We start from the raw sequence: 14,495 nt of genomic DNA, 5'->3' as shown, positions 1-14,495 counted from the left end.
AGCAGGGAGCCCGACGTGGGACTCGATCCCGGGGCTCCAGGATCAGGCCCTGGGCTGAAGGCGGCACTAAACCGCTGAGCCACCCAGGGCTGCCCCTATAGTGACAATTGACAGTGTTTGAGACAACAACCCTATCATTTGGGACACTGTATATTGAAAGTCAAGATCATCTAAGTCAATGATCAAAATCTGCAACAACATTGGTTGTGCACAGACTGTGTACATCGAAGGTACTGTTCATTCATTCAACACATATTTTTGAGAACCCAACCTGTGCCAGGCTGGGGTAGACGGGTGTTAGGGACGCAGCCCTGAACTCACCAGATGCCGCCACTTCTCTGAGGAAACGGACATTCTAGGGGCACCTGGCTGGCTCAGTGGGTAGAGCATGGGACTCTTGATCTTGGGGTTGTTAGTTGGAGCCCCAGATTGGGTGTAGGGAATACTTAAAAATAAAATCTTAAAAAAAAAGGGGGAGAAAAAAAGGGGGGGTAGAGAGAGAGAGAAACTGACATTCTAGGTGGGGGAGATAAGAAATAAAGTTAGAGGACGGCAAGCGACATGAGAAAGGTAACACAGGCTCTCTTCCCCCGAGCGGCCTGAGGTGACCTCCGGAGATGGTTTGCTACTCGCTGGACCCAGAAAACCCTACAAAATCATGCAAGTTGAGAGGTTCAAATCTCCGTGTTCACTTTAAGAACACACGTGAAACTGCCCAGGCCATCAAGGGTGTGCATATCCGAAAAGCCACCAAGTATCTGAAAGATGTCACTTTGCAGAGGCAGCGTGTGCCATTCCGTCGCTACAGTGGTGGAGTTGGTAGGTGTGCGCAGGCCAAACAGTGGGGCTGGACACAGGGTCGGTGGCCCATGAAGAGTGCTCATTTTTACTGCATATGCTTAAAAATGCGGAGAGTAATGCTGAACTTAAGGGTTTAGATGAGGATTCTCTGGCCACTGAGCACATCCAGGTGAACAAACCCCCAAGATGCGACGCAGAACCTACAGGGCTCATGGCCGGGTTAAGCCACACATGAGCTCTCCCTGCCACATCGAGATGATCCTTACTGAAAAAGAGCAGATTGTTCCTAAACCAGAAGAGGAGGTTGCACAGAAGAAAAAGATATCCAAGAAGAAACTGAAGAAACAAAAACTTACCATTCTGCATAGAATAAATGGAAAAAAAAAAAAAAGATAACACAGGGTTAATATGTTAGAAGATAATGGTGGGATAGGGGCTACTTTGGTTTGGATGGCCAGGGAGGGCCTCATTGAGAAGGTGACATTTGAACTGAAACCTGAATCCGGGAGTCAGTTGAGAGAAGCCCTGGGAGAATATTCCAGGCAGAGTGAACAACAAAGGAGCTCAGCCCTGGGGTTGGTAGAGTTAAGGGGCAGAATAGGAGTCAGCAGAGCTGTTGCACGGTGATTGAGTAGGGCCTCGGTAGGAGCCAAGGTCAGCAAGGTAAGCAGGGGCTAGGTCATAAAGGGTCTTGTAGGCATGGTAAAGAATGTAGATTTTATTTTATTTTATTTTATTTTATTTTATTTTATTTTATTTTATTTTTAAATATTTTATTTATTTATTCATGAGAGACACAGAGAGAGAGAGAGAAGTAAAGACACAGGCAGAGGGAGAAGCAGGCCCCATGCAGGGAGCCCAACGTGGGACTCGATCCCGAGTCTCCAGGATCACGCCCTGGGCCGAAGGCAAGCGCCAAACCGCTGAGCCACCCAGGGACCCCCAGATTTTATTTTATTTTTGTTTATTTATTTTTATTTTATTTTTAAAAAATATTTTACTTAGTTGTTGAACTAAGGAGAGAGATCCGTCATTCCTTTAGAAGGGAAGGATGGGGGCGGAGGTGGGGAGGGGCAGTATGGGGAAAGGATGAAAAAGGATGAGTTTGCCTCTGAGGTGCTTTCCGTCCCCTCACGTGGCGATACCAGGAAGGCAAGGGGCGCCTGGCTGGCTCAGTCGTAGAGCGTGGGACTCTTGATCTGGGGGTGGTGAGTTTAAGCCACATGTTGGGCATAAAGATTTTTTTTTTTTAAAAAAGGGAAGTTGAACTATCATAGAATTGTCTAGAATGGTCCTCCTCCCCAAGATGTCTAAGGAGGTTCTATAAGCAAGATAAATGCTACCAAGATGCAGAGCACTCCCTGGAGCAGGAATGGGGGAGGCTCCGAGGGGCATCTGGTGTTAGAGGTGCTCCCAAGGTTATGCGAGTGCGTTCCGCAGGGTCACACGTGCATATGATTCTGGCTGCGGTGTCAGCGGGCTGTTGAGTGGTCCTGCCTGGACTTCACTGCCTCCGAGGAGCAGTTTTGCTCGTCACTATGCAGGGTGCCAGGACCCCCCTCTAATCCCAGGGCCAGGAAGGCGAAATGTGCTACCTTGGGAAAGTTATTTAAAATCTCTGATCTAGGGGATCTCTGGGTGGCACAGCGGTTTGGCGCCTGCCTTTGGCCCGGGGCGCGATCTTGGAGACCCGGGATCGAATCCCACATCGGGCTCCCTGCATGGAGCCTGCTTCTCCCTCTGCCTGTGTCTCTGCCTCTCTCTCTCTCTCTCTCTCTGTGTGACTATCATAAATAAATAAAAATTTAAAAAAAATCTCTGATCTAGGGGATCCCTGAGTGGCTCAGCAGTTTAGGGCCTGCCTTCGGTCCAGGGCATGATCCTGGAGAACCTGGGATCGAATCCCACATCAGACTCCCTGCATGGAGCCTGCTTCTCCCTCTGCCTGTGTCTCTGCCTCTCTCTCTCTCTCTCACTCTGTGTCTTTCATGAATAAATAAATAAAATATTAAAAAAAATAAAATCTCTGATCTAAAAAAAATAAAGATAAAAAAAATAAAATCTCTGATCTGTTGTTTTTTTTTTTAAAGATTTTATTTGGGCAACCCCGGGTGGCTCAGCGGTTTAGTGCCACCTTCAGCCCAGGGTGTGATCCTGGAGACCCGGGATCAAGTCCTGAGTCGGGCTCCCTGCATAAAGCCTGCTTCTCCCTCTGCCTGTGTCTCTGCTTCTCTCTCTCTCTCTCTCTCATGAATAAATAAATAAAGATTTTATTTATTTATTCATGAGAGACAGAGAGACAGAGACAGAGACACACACACAGGGAGCCCGACGTAGGATTCGATCCCGGGTCTCCAGGATCACACCCTTGGCCAAAGGCCACGCTAAACCGCTGAGCCACCGGAGTGCCCAAAAAGTAAAATCTTAAAAAAAAAATTCTGCGTCTGTCTCTCTTCATCTTTAAAATGAAGACATTAAATGAAATCATCTCTGAGGTTAGATCCTTATGTGACTCACGAGGCATATACACGGTAGCGATGTAAGCAGCCTCCGGGGCCCTGGCAGGAGGTTGTGATGGCCAGGAAAACGCGCCCTTCACATCTCCTGCTGTGGGAGCCCGCGTGACCAGGTTAGGGTTAGGGTGAGGATTAGGGTCAGGGTTAGGTTTAAGGGCTAGGGTCAGGGTCAGGGTCATGGTCATGGTCAGGGTTAGGGCTGGGGTCAGGGTTGGGGTCAGGGTCAGGGTCAGGGTTAGCGTCAGGGTCAGGGTCAGGCCACGCTGCTGACATCCCCTGTCCACCCAACTCTGGAAGGGAAGCCGCTCTTCCTACAGGCTGCTCCCAGCCCACCAGTGAGCAAGGAGGGGATCATTACAGGCCATTCTTGCCGGACCTTGGCTCCTGTAATGAACAACTTTGTTGTTTGTTTCTATCCTTTTAATTTTTTTTTTAAACTACTGTATTGAGACATGATTCGCATATAAAAAAGCTGTGCACAGGGGCGCCTGGGTGGCTCAGCTGGTTAAGTGTCTGCCTTCCGCTCAAGGATGGAGCCCTAAGTTGGGCTCCCTGCTACTTTACAATGGAGACTTCTTTAAGATTAAAAAAAAAAAAAAGTTTATTCATGTGAGAGAGAGAGAGAAAGCACGAGTGAGGGGTGGGGTGGCAGAAGGAGACGGAGAGGAAGAAACAGATTCCCCTCTGATCAGCGTGCCCGACTCGGGGCTCGATCCCAGGACCCTTGGGATCATGACCTGAGCTGAAGGCAGACACTTAACCAACTGAGCCACCCAGGGACCCCTCAGCAGAGATTCTGATTAAGATTCTTTCCCTCTGCCCCTCCCCACCTCAAATAAATATTTAAATCTTTAAAAAAAAAGGAAAGAAAACTTAGAACATGCCATTTTCTATCCAAAACCATGTGATCGTTCTCCATGTCACTCAAAATAAAAGCCAAGATCTGTTTAGTGGGCCACAGATCCCCCCGCCATCCCCCATTCCTCTCCCCTTATTTTCCTCCTTCCCACTCGCTCTGCTCCGGCCACACTGGCCTCCAACAGGCCAGGCACACCAGGCCTGGGCCTGCGCACCCGCCGGTCCATCTTCCAGAACACTCCTGCCCGGCTACCTGCAGGGCTCAGGCCTCACCTTCAGGTCTTTCCCAGATGTCACCTGTTCAGTGACATCTAGCTAGACCACACTAAAGCATTTGAGAACCACCACCCAGATTCCCTTATTCTTTTTCTACTTCTTTTCCTTTTCCAAAGCACGTATCAGCAGCTACTACGCTGTGTAACTTAATGATATATTTTATTTATCGTTTACGGCCTGTGTTCTCCCACCAGAAAGTAAGCTCCACAAAGGCGGGGATTTTTGTCTATTCTGATCACAGGTTTGGCATTCAATGAATATTTCTAGAATGAGGCACCTGAAGACAGTAAAGCAGGGTGCCGTGATAGAGAGGGACCGAGCCGGCTACCTTAGATAAGATCGCTCCCCGGGTCATGACTCCTTGAGGACAGGGCTGTGTCGAAATCACCCTGGCCCTCCATAGACGCAGATGGAATACGTATTTGTCGAATCCCATCGGCTGAACTGAGCCAGAAGCCGGGCCAGGCATCTCCTAAGGGTGGTCCCACAGGAATTGCCAGCTCACTGACTCCTCTTAAAGCTCACTTGGTCACCATCTCTCCTGGAACCTGCTTGTTTCTTGTTGCATGTTTGCTGGAGTTCTGCACTTATGAAGAGTTTCCAGCATATTCCTCTGGTGGAAATTCTGACAACACTGACTCTAAATTCTGTTTCCATCCATCTATTTTTTTTAAGATGTTATTTTTAAGTAACTTCTACACCCAACATAGGGCTCAAACTTACATCCCCGAGATCAAGAGTCTCATGCTCCATTGACCCAGCGAGCCAGGCGCCCCTGTTTTCCTTATATTTTAAGAGGAACAGTGACTCTGAGAAGAGGGAGGTGGTCAAGTGTGTGAACAGAGATGAAGAAGAGGTTGAGTTTTGTTCCTTGGATCAGGGATTGGGCCACTGGGCTGAAATTGCAGGGAGACATATATTCTACGCAGTATCAAGGAATCTGTAGCCCTAACCACGCTGGGCACTGCTTCCTGAATTAGTAAGCTCCCCTTCAGGGGAAAGGTTTACGTGGAGACCGGATGGTCATCTGTTTCAGGTTGTAAGCCTGACTGGGAAGGAGGTCAGGTGACTGACGCCCAAGGTCCTGTCTCTGAGATGTGGTGCCTCTGTGGCCTTGACTGACCATCAGGTGTCAGTCTGTCTGTCTCTTTCTCTCTTTCTCTCTCTCTCTCTCTCAAGTAAGCTCTACACCCAATGTGGGGCTGAGGTCTCAGGGCTAATGACCCTGAGACCAAGCGTTGCATGCTCTACTGACCGGGTCAGCCAGGCACCTCAAGCATCAAACGTTTCTTGACCCCAAATAGCAGATTACCCCGAAGCACGTACTTTATTATAATTCTTAGCAAAAATTGCAAATGTCTTAGCAGCACTTTATCAGCAGCACAATTTTCACAAATACTGTCGAGGGCCAGGGCCACACAGCCACTCTGGCCCACCCCACTGTGCAGTAGCCCTGCACCCCAGAAGCCCTTAGACATATGGTAGTTTGCTTTCTATTTACTGCTCAGCTTTACTCCACAAAATGACTTCACCTCTTCTCTTCAGTTAGTGACTGAACCTAGTATAACCAGGGCAGCCTGGGTGGCTCAGCGGCTTAGCGCTGCCTTCAGCTCAGGGCCTGATCCTGGAGACCTGGGATCGAGTCCCACATCGGGCTCCCTGCATGGAGCCTGCTTCTCCCTCTGCCTGTGTCTCTGCCTCTCTCTGTGTATCTCATGAATAAATAAATAAAATTTTTAAAAAATTTATTTATTTATTCATAGAGAAAAGTACAATCCAGGGCCTGCCAGAGAGCTATTCAATTAGGGTTCGCTACCACTCCCACGTGCTGATTGAATCTCCACAAAAATCTCAAGAATGAGATAGTTCCATGTTGCATAAACGTGATGGATGAGGTTAAATGACTTAACCAGGGCCGGCCAGCCAGTGGGGAGGTATGCCTTGGATCCTGCTGGGTCACAGTGGGCAGGTGGTCTGGGCACCTCCTGTGAAGCGCTGGGGAATACGTAGAGCCGCCATCTTTGAGGGGTTATGGAGAATCCTAACATTTTCCTCCTGTCTGCCCTCCACCCCTTGGGATGTGAATAAGGGTGAAACCAAGATCAAATAAGCCATCTCAGGCAAGCTTGGAGGAAAGGAGTCATAGAAGCAGGAGCCTGAGAAATGTGTGGGACCAGGCACGGCGGGGGGTGGTTGCCATACTGCTTTAGCAGCGGGCAGGCAGGGCTGGAAAGTTTGCAGGCTCAATGGAATAAGCTTCAGCATTTTTGCTCTATTTTTTTTTAATTTTATTTATTTATTCATGAGACACACAGAGAGAGAGAGAGAGGCAGAGACACAGGCAGAGGGAGAAGCAGGCTCCATGCAGGGAGCCCGATGAGGGACTCGATCCTGGGACTCCAGGATCAGGCCCTGGGCCAAAGGCAGGTGCTAAACTGCTGAGCCACCCGGGGATCCCCTTCTTTTTAAGCAAGGCTAGATCTCCTTGACTTGCCAGTGGGAGAAGAGAAAAAAGAGGGAGGGAAGGAGAGAAAGCTTTAGTAGAGGGTTGAGCCTGTAGATAAAATCTGTTTTATTTTTCTCATTTGTAAAACCATTTAGCCTCTGCAAGCTTTGGCCTTCCCATCTGTGAAATAAAAATAATAGTATCTTGCTGACAGAATTATGGTAAGTGTGGAATGAAATAATGCGTGGTAAGCACATGGAAGTTTAATCAATGTCAACAATAAAAACAATATGTTTATACCTTAGTTCTCTTTTTTTAAGATTTTATTTATATATTCATGAGAGAACACAGAGAGAGGCAGAGACACAGGCAGAGGGAGAAGCAGGCTCCATGTAGGGAGCCCCATGTGGGACTTGATCCCGGGACCCTGGGGTCATGACCTGAGCCAAAGCGGGACGCTCAAGCACTGAGCCCCCCCAGACGCCCCCCTACACCTTAGCTCTGTCCATAAATGCACATTAAATGCTAGCAGTGATCCTATATTTAGTGTTTTCCATTGGAATCTGGCAACCGTGCAAACACACAGCACTCAATGCTAGAGCACCCTCTGCTGGCATAGCTGCCCTCCCTCTCCCTCTCCGTGGCCCGCAGAGCAGGCGGGGGCCCCCACCGACCACCAGTGTGCACCCCGCAAGAGGAGTGGGGCCGAAGCCACACTACCCGGGTTCCCAGCACCGAACGTTACCATTAACGATAGTGATGAAGAGGAGTTCCACACATTTGAGTTTGAGCCCCGAGAAATTAGCTGCTGGTCAGCCATCTGTGACCCATGAAGGTGGCAATTTCATAGGGTCAAAGCTATTAATTGCTGCTCTATGGGGAGAAATTAAAAATCTGGGTATGTCAAGTGCTAAACCAAGGAAACAAACACACGACAACTTAAGAATGACTTTGTGGGGGGATCCCTGGATGGCTTGGTGGTTTAGCGCCTGCCTTCAGCCCAGGGCCTGATCCTGGAGACCTGGGATCGAGTCCCCGGCATGGAGCCTGCTTCTCCCTCTGCCTGTGTCTCTGCCTCTCTCTCTCTCTCTCTCTCTGTCTGTCTCTCATGAATAAATACATAAAAATCTTTTAAAAAATTTAAAAAGTTTTAGGGCCACCTGGGTGGCTTAGTGGTTGAGCATTTGCCTTTGGCTCAGGTCATGGTCCCAGGGTCTTGGGATCAAGTCCCACATTGGGCTCCCCGCAGGGAGCCTGCTTCCCCCTCTGCTTGTGTCTCTGCCTCTCCCTGTGTGTCTCTCATGAATAAATAAATAAAATCTTTTAAAATTTTCTAAAAAATAAAAAATTTTTATATTTCATTTATTTATTTGAGAGAGAACATGAGTGTGGGGTTGAGGGGAGGCAGGGGGAGTTGAAGAAGCCTACTCCCCATACTGAGCAGGGAGCCTGAGGTGGGGCTTGATCACAGGGCTCCATCCCAGGACCCTGAGATCTTGACCTGAGCCGAAATCAAGAGTCAGGTGCTTAACTGATTGAGCCACCCACGCGCTGCCAAAAAAAAAATTTTTTTTTAATGGAATACATTATGCAGGAGACTATAGGTGAATTTATAGTGGGATAAGCCTGGTTAGGAAGGGCTGATGAGGGCAGCCCTGGTGGCGCAGCGGTTTAGCGCCGCCTGCAGCCTGGGGCGTGATCCTGGAGACCCTGGATCAAGTCCCACGTCGGGCTCTCTGCATGGAGCCTTCTTCTCCCTCTGCCTGTGTCTCTGCCTCTCATTCTCTCTCTGTGTCTCTATGAATAAATAAATAACATCTTTAAAAAAATATTAAAAAAAAAAAAGGAAGGGCTGATGAGGGTGCAAACCGATAGAAACTTTCCGATACAAACTTTCTGTTAAAGAATCTGGCAATTTGTATGAAGATCCATGAAAGCACTTGACCAGATAATTCTCCTTTGGGAATCTGTATTAAGGAAATAAATGGAAACATGCAAAAAGATTTTCATACAAATATGTTATTGCAGCTTTTTTTGGTAGTAGTAAGAAGCAACTATTACTATTCTTCTTCAGTAAAATAAAGTCATTAAATCAATTACAAAACATGAATAAGATGAAATATTGGATCTTCAAGAAAATGATCACATTGTAATGAAGAGTGAAGATATATCTATATCTAATGCTCCTAATTTTATAAGAAATATATATAGACAATAGACACTTAAAAAGAGGAAAGATACTGAAATACACAGGGATTACTTCTGGGTTTGTGGGCTCTACATCCAACATGGGGATTGAACTCACAACCCAGAGATCAAAAGTCACACATTCTACTGACTGAGCCACCCAGGCGCCCTGTTTTCTTTGTTTCTTTCTTTTTTTATGTTAATACTTTCTTAAAATTTTTTACATTCTCCCAAATCATCATGTATTACTTTCATAATCACAAAACCATATGGAGTATTTTTTTTAAAGATTTTCTTTCTTTCTTTTTTTTTCTTTTCTTTTTTTTTTTTTTAAGATTTTATTTATTTATTCATGAGATAGAGAGAGAGAGAGCGAGAGAGGCAGAGACACAGGCCGAGGGAGAAGCAGGCTCCATGCAGGGAGCCTGACATGGGACTCGATTCTGGGTCCCCAGGATCACGCCCTGGGCAGAAGGCAGACGCTTAACCACTGAGCCACCCCAGCATCCCAACTATATGGAATATAAAAGCAATTTGCAAAGTCTTCATGGTATTTTTTTTTAATTTTTATTTATTTATGATAGTCACAGAGAGAGAGAGAGGCGCAGAGACACAGGCAGAGGGAGAAGCAGGCTCCATGCACCGGGAGCCCGACGTGGGATTTGATCCCGGGTCTCCAGGATCGCGCCCTGGGCCAAAGGCAGGGGCCAAACCGCTGCGCCACCCAGGGATCCCGTCTTCATGGTATTGAATGCAAAAACTGAACACAAGGCTTCATCAAAATCTGAGGTTGACAAGTAACTACATAGGTTTTAAAATATGGTTTAGAGTTGAAAAGTGCTTTTCAACAATCTTTCAAGGTCCTCACCGTATCAGAAGGCCACAGGAAAATAAGAGCAAATTATTTTCTTGCCTCTGGCCAAATTCTATGGCTTCTAGGAGATTCGGCTCGAATCATTCTTTTCCAGGGTCTTCCCTGAACTGAAACCATCCTGAAGTCTCTCCAACTATCAGTGGCCAACACGAACCGCGTTGGGGATTATGGTTAGACCGAGAGATCTTGTCGCACAATCGGCTGACACACACCTCCTCAGGCTGGAGACATTGCCAACACTCAGAATCCTGTGGATGACTTTGGAACGACTGCATTGATCATTTTGTACGTGTAAAGCCAGTAGGGGAAAAATCTAAGTATCACATCCCAATTCACCAGAGGAGCTTGATTAGGTGGACCATTGAGAGCATGCGCCACGTCTTGGGGTATGCCTCATGGAAAAACAAATATTCAAGCTCTAAGACGATTCTCATCACCCTGGACAAGCACGGATCATTATCCCCGAGATGTACATACAGGAAATGATCTGCTAGTGTGGCATTCCCTATTTCCCTATTCCTACTGTGATACAGAGGGATTTTATACGCAGCCTGTTGGGAAGGCTGTTGTCACCATGTTCTGTGTGGCTCCATCCTGCAAAACCAAATCTGGGACTCCCCCAAATGTCAACTGCTACAGCTTAATGTTCTACAATCTCAAAATGACTGAACTAAAATAAGTATCAAATTATCATTTTCTAAAGCTTTTAGAGACAGCTCGGTGTTATTTAAAAAAAAAAAAAATCCATACAAGAAAAAGACTCTATACAAGGAAGGAATGTGAAGTGTTTAAGCCCTGGAAGTGCAGGTATCTTCTCAGCAACTTCCTAAAGCATTTGTTGAAAGCTTGCACTTGAACTCAGAAATTTTTTTCCGAGGCCAACAAGCTTCTGTTCCTCCTCCCCAGAGCTCCTCATCACACGGCTATTAGCCTCTTTGCTCCCTCTTTGTTTCTTTCTTATTTTTAATGTTAATACTTTCTTAAAATAGTATTAACATAATACTATTTTACATACATACATAATACATACATACATAATACATAATAATAGGATGACTTGACTCCCAAGTCATCCTATTAAATTGCAAAGTGATCCCTAACCCAAGCTCTTCCTCCTAAGATGAAGGCACACTGTGGGGTTAGTTTTACAGGAACCCCAGTCGGCTCCAGTGGTAAAGTTCACGTGGGTCACTGCCCATAATGAAGCCGTCGGTGTGCCAGTCGTGGCCCCTCCAGATTCCCCACTCGTGCCCTGTGCTCCTGCCACGTATAATTAAGCCGAACGGGAATTCAGCAGATGGGAGCCGCACACGCTGAACCAAGTCCTCCCAACAGCTCTTAACTGTTCCGATCACGAGTCCGTTAGGGGGAAACCAGGAGCCAGATCTTGGTTCTGGTCTTTTGTACTCAGCGCCGGTCGGGGGGGGCGGGGGGGCTCATGGGGAGTCAGCCTCAGTGGCCCCAAATTGAACAACAGCGCTGCTCATGTAGGAAAGCTGGAGGGGTGCCACCTAATTCTTGTAATCCTGTTCAGGGCCAGCAGCGAGCTAACAGAAACTGGGGGGGGGGAGGGCAGCAAACATCCTCAGCAAGCGTCCTCAACCTTATGGTGAGACAGACAGACAGACTAACAAATATACCCCGTCTTTCAAAGAAAACCCTCCATGTGTCAGGAGAGAAGATGCTAGAAATAGTTGAGGTTGCAGGGGAGCCGGCGTCGCGGCCTGTCGCCCCCCCACCCTTGGAGAATCTCAGCGAGGCAGGGAGGACAGTGTGGAGGATCTGCTGGGAAGCAGATCATGACCTCCTCGCTAGAGGTCCTTGCTTTGGGTTTTTTTTTTATATATATTTTTAATTTATTTATTCATGAGAGACATACAGGCAGAGGCAGAGACACAGGCAGAGGGAGAAGCAGGCTCCATGCAGGAAGCCCGACGTGGGACTCGATCCCATGACCCCAGGGTCATGACCTGAGCCAAAGGCAGATGCTCAACCCCTGAGCCCCCCACCCCCGGGAGCCCCAGGTCCTTGCTTTGATGGAACAACTGGAGGTTGCCCCGGCAGGGCCTCCCTTCTGAGCCTCTTGATCAGAGATCCCCCCCCCCACACACACACACACACGCGTGCACACACACGCACGTCCGCATTGCCGGCCCATGCTCATGGCAGTGAGCGCGCCTGGCAGCAGGAGCACATTCAGAGAACGTGGACGAGCAGCTGTGCACCCGGAGCCTCAGATCTTATCCCCAGTCTGTTAGAAGAACTCTCAGAACATTCTACCCTGTTACTTCTAAAATCCCAGGCCACGCAGTCAAGCTCCTGCTGGCCGGGCCCGAGGAAAGGAGGAGGAGGAGAGCGTGGCCGCGGGCTGGGGCCGTGCGGCCGCCGGCGACCCAGGGTGGGGAGGCCCGAGCTGGGCCCGGCCCGGCCCGCCCAGAGCGACACCCGCAGAGCCTACCTGGGGGTCCTTGCGGCTCGACGGTCTCACTTCGCGGGCCGCCCCGCAGCTCGGCAGCTCCCCACTCTGCGCACAGTCCAGGTGCACCAGGTCTCGGCAGCGAGAGTGACAGACGTATCTGCCCCCTGGAAGAGAGGGCCACGGTGCCTGGTCGGCTCACGGCGCCCGGAGCAAACCGGCCCCCAGCCAAAGGCGGCTGGGACCCCGGGTACCGGACCTGTCTGTGTGAGGCCCACCGGTTCTTTTCTTTCTTTCTCTTTTTTAAAAAATATTTTATTTATTTATTCATGAGATACCCAGAGACAGAGAGAGGCAGAGACCCAGGCAGAGGGAGAAGCAGGCTCCATGCAGGGAGCCCGGTGCGGGACTCGAACCTGGGACTCCAGGATCAGGCTGTGGGCTGAAGGCGACACTAAACCGCTGAGCCACCCGGGGATCCCCCAAGGCCCACTGGTTCACAGCAGTGTGTGGGGCCACTTAAACCCGGCTGTCTTGGCCTTCACTGAAATCTAAACATGATATGTTGGTGAATGTATTCCACAGAGACAGATTAGGCTACTAGAAATATTTATATATATATAATATGTATGTTGTATATATAATGTTTGAATTGAGAAACATTGTATATATATATATATACATTCAATATATGTATATATACATATTATATATAATATATATAATATATGTATAAAAGTATATATAATATGTATATTATATATATATAATGTTTCAATTGAGGTAAAAAGTCACATAATGTACAATTCACCACCGTGAAGAGTAAAATTCAGTCTTTTTCAGTATATTCATCATGTTGTGTAACCACGATCAAATTCCAGAACATTCCATCGCCCTGGGAACAAAATCCCTTACCTGTTAGCAGTCCCTCCCCATTTCCTTCTTCCTCTAGCCCCTGCCAACCACAGATCTATTTTCTGTGGATTTGCCTTCTCTGGACATCCCCCCCTCCTCCCGCCGGACATTTCCTATAAACGGAATCCTACAATCTGCGGCCTCTTGTGTCTGGCTTCTTTCACCCCGCAGGTGGTGGCACATATCAGAATTCCATTCTTTCTTTATTGTTGACTAATATTCCCTTGCCTGGAAGGGCCACCTTGTGTTTATCCACTTGTGGGTTGATAGACATTGGGTTGGTTCCAGTCCTAGGAATAGAATTGCTGGGTCATGTGGTAATTGTTTAATTTTTTGAGGAACTTCCAAGCCATTTTCCAGGATAAACACCTTTAACAGAGCTTTTCCAGCCACATTTACAGCACATACAGGAGAAATTCTGCAACTCTGTTTACCGGCAAACAGAATCCTCACAGTACTGGTCTAGGAATGGAGTCCGTTACGTTATGAAGGACTGAAGGCGCCTGAGCATGAGATAACTTTACCCATTAAAGTAGTTTTATCTTGGGGTGCCCGGGTGGCTCAGTGGTTGAGCGTCGCCTTCCACCCAGGGCATGATCCTGGGGTCCCGGGATCGAGTCCCGTGTTGGCCTCCTGCATGGAGCCTGCTTCTCCCTCTGCCTGTGTCTCTGCCTCTCTCTGTGTCTCTCATGAATAAATAAATAAAATCTTTTAAAAAAATGATCAAAGTAGTTTTATCCAGGTAAGAAGGACCCTGCAGGAAAATTTAGAGTGGGGATCTATTCACAGTTTTTATTCTAGCCAAGGAAAAAGCAGTCTATATCCTCCTTGTCATTAAAATGTCTTCTGTGCTGATGCCTTGATTAAACCTACAGGACAGTGTCAGAGACCTGGCTTCCAAAACAGCATCCAAGTGTGACCTAGGGGGACACCTGGGGGGCTTAGCGGTTGAGCATCTGCCTTTGGCTCAAGGCATGATCCTGGGGTCCCGGGATCGAGTCCCACATCGGGCTCCCTGAATGGAGCCTGCTTCTCCCTCTGCCTGTGTCTCTGCCTCTCTCTGTGTGTCTCATGAATAAATAAAATCTTAATAACAACAACAAAAACAAAGGTGACCTGGAAGCCAGAGGCTTGAGAGTCAAACTCAACTAATTTGCAGAGACTTACTTCTCATGCTTGTGCACATTCTTTTTTTTTTTTCCACGT

General features: G+C 47.8%; 1 pseudogene; it reads left to right on the top strand.

Annotated features, from left to right (window-relative positions):
* Window positions 1-583: 583 nt before the first annotated feature.
* On the top strand, window positions 584-1,149 carry LOC100855505 (annotated as a pseudogene).
* Window positions 1,150-14,495: the final 13,346 nt, after the last annotated feature.

Source organism: Canis lupus, chromosome 10 (genome assembly GCF_011100685.1).
Source record: "Canis lupus familiaris isolate Mischka breed German Shepherd chromosome 10, alternate assembly UU_Cfam_GSD_1.0, whole genome shotgun sequence".
Lineage (NCBI taxonomy): Eukaryota > Metazoa > Chordata > Mammalia > Carnivora > Canidae > Canis > Canis lupus.
This window is presented reverse-complemented; position numbering and strand designations above follow the sequence as displayed.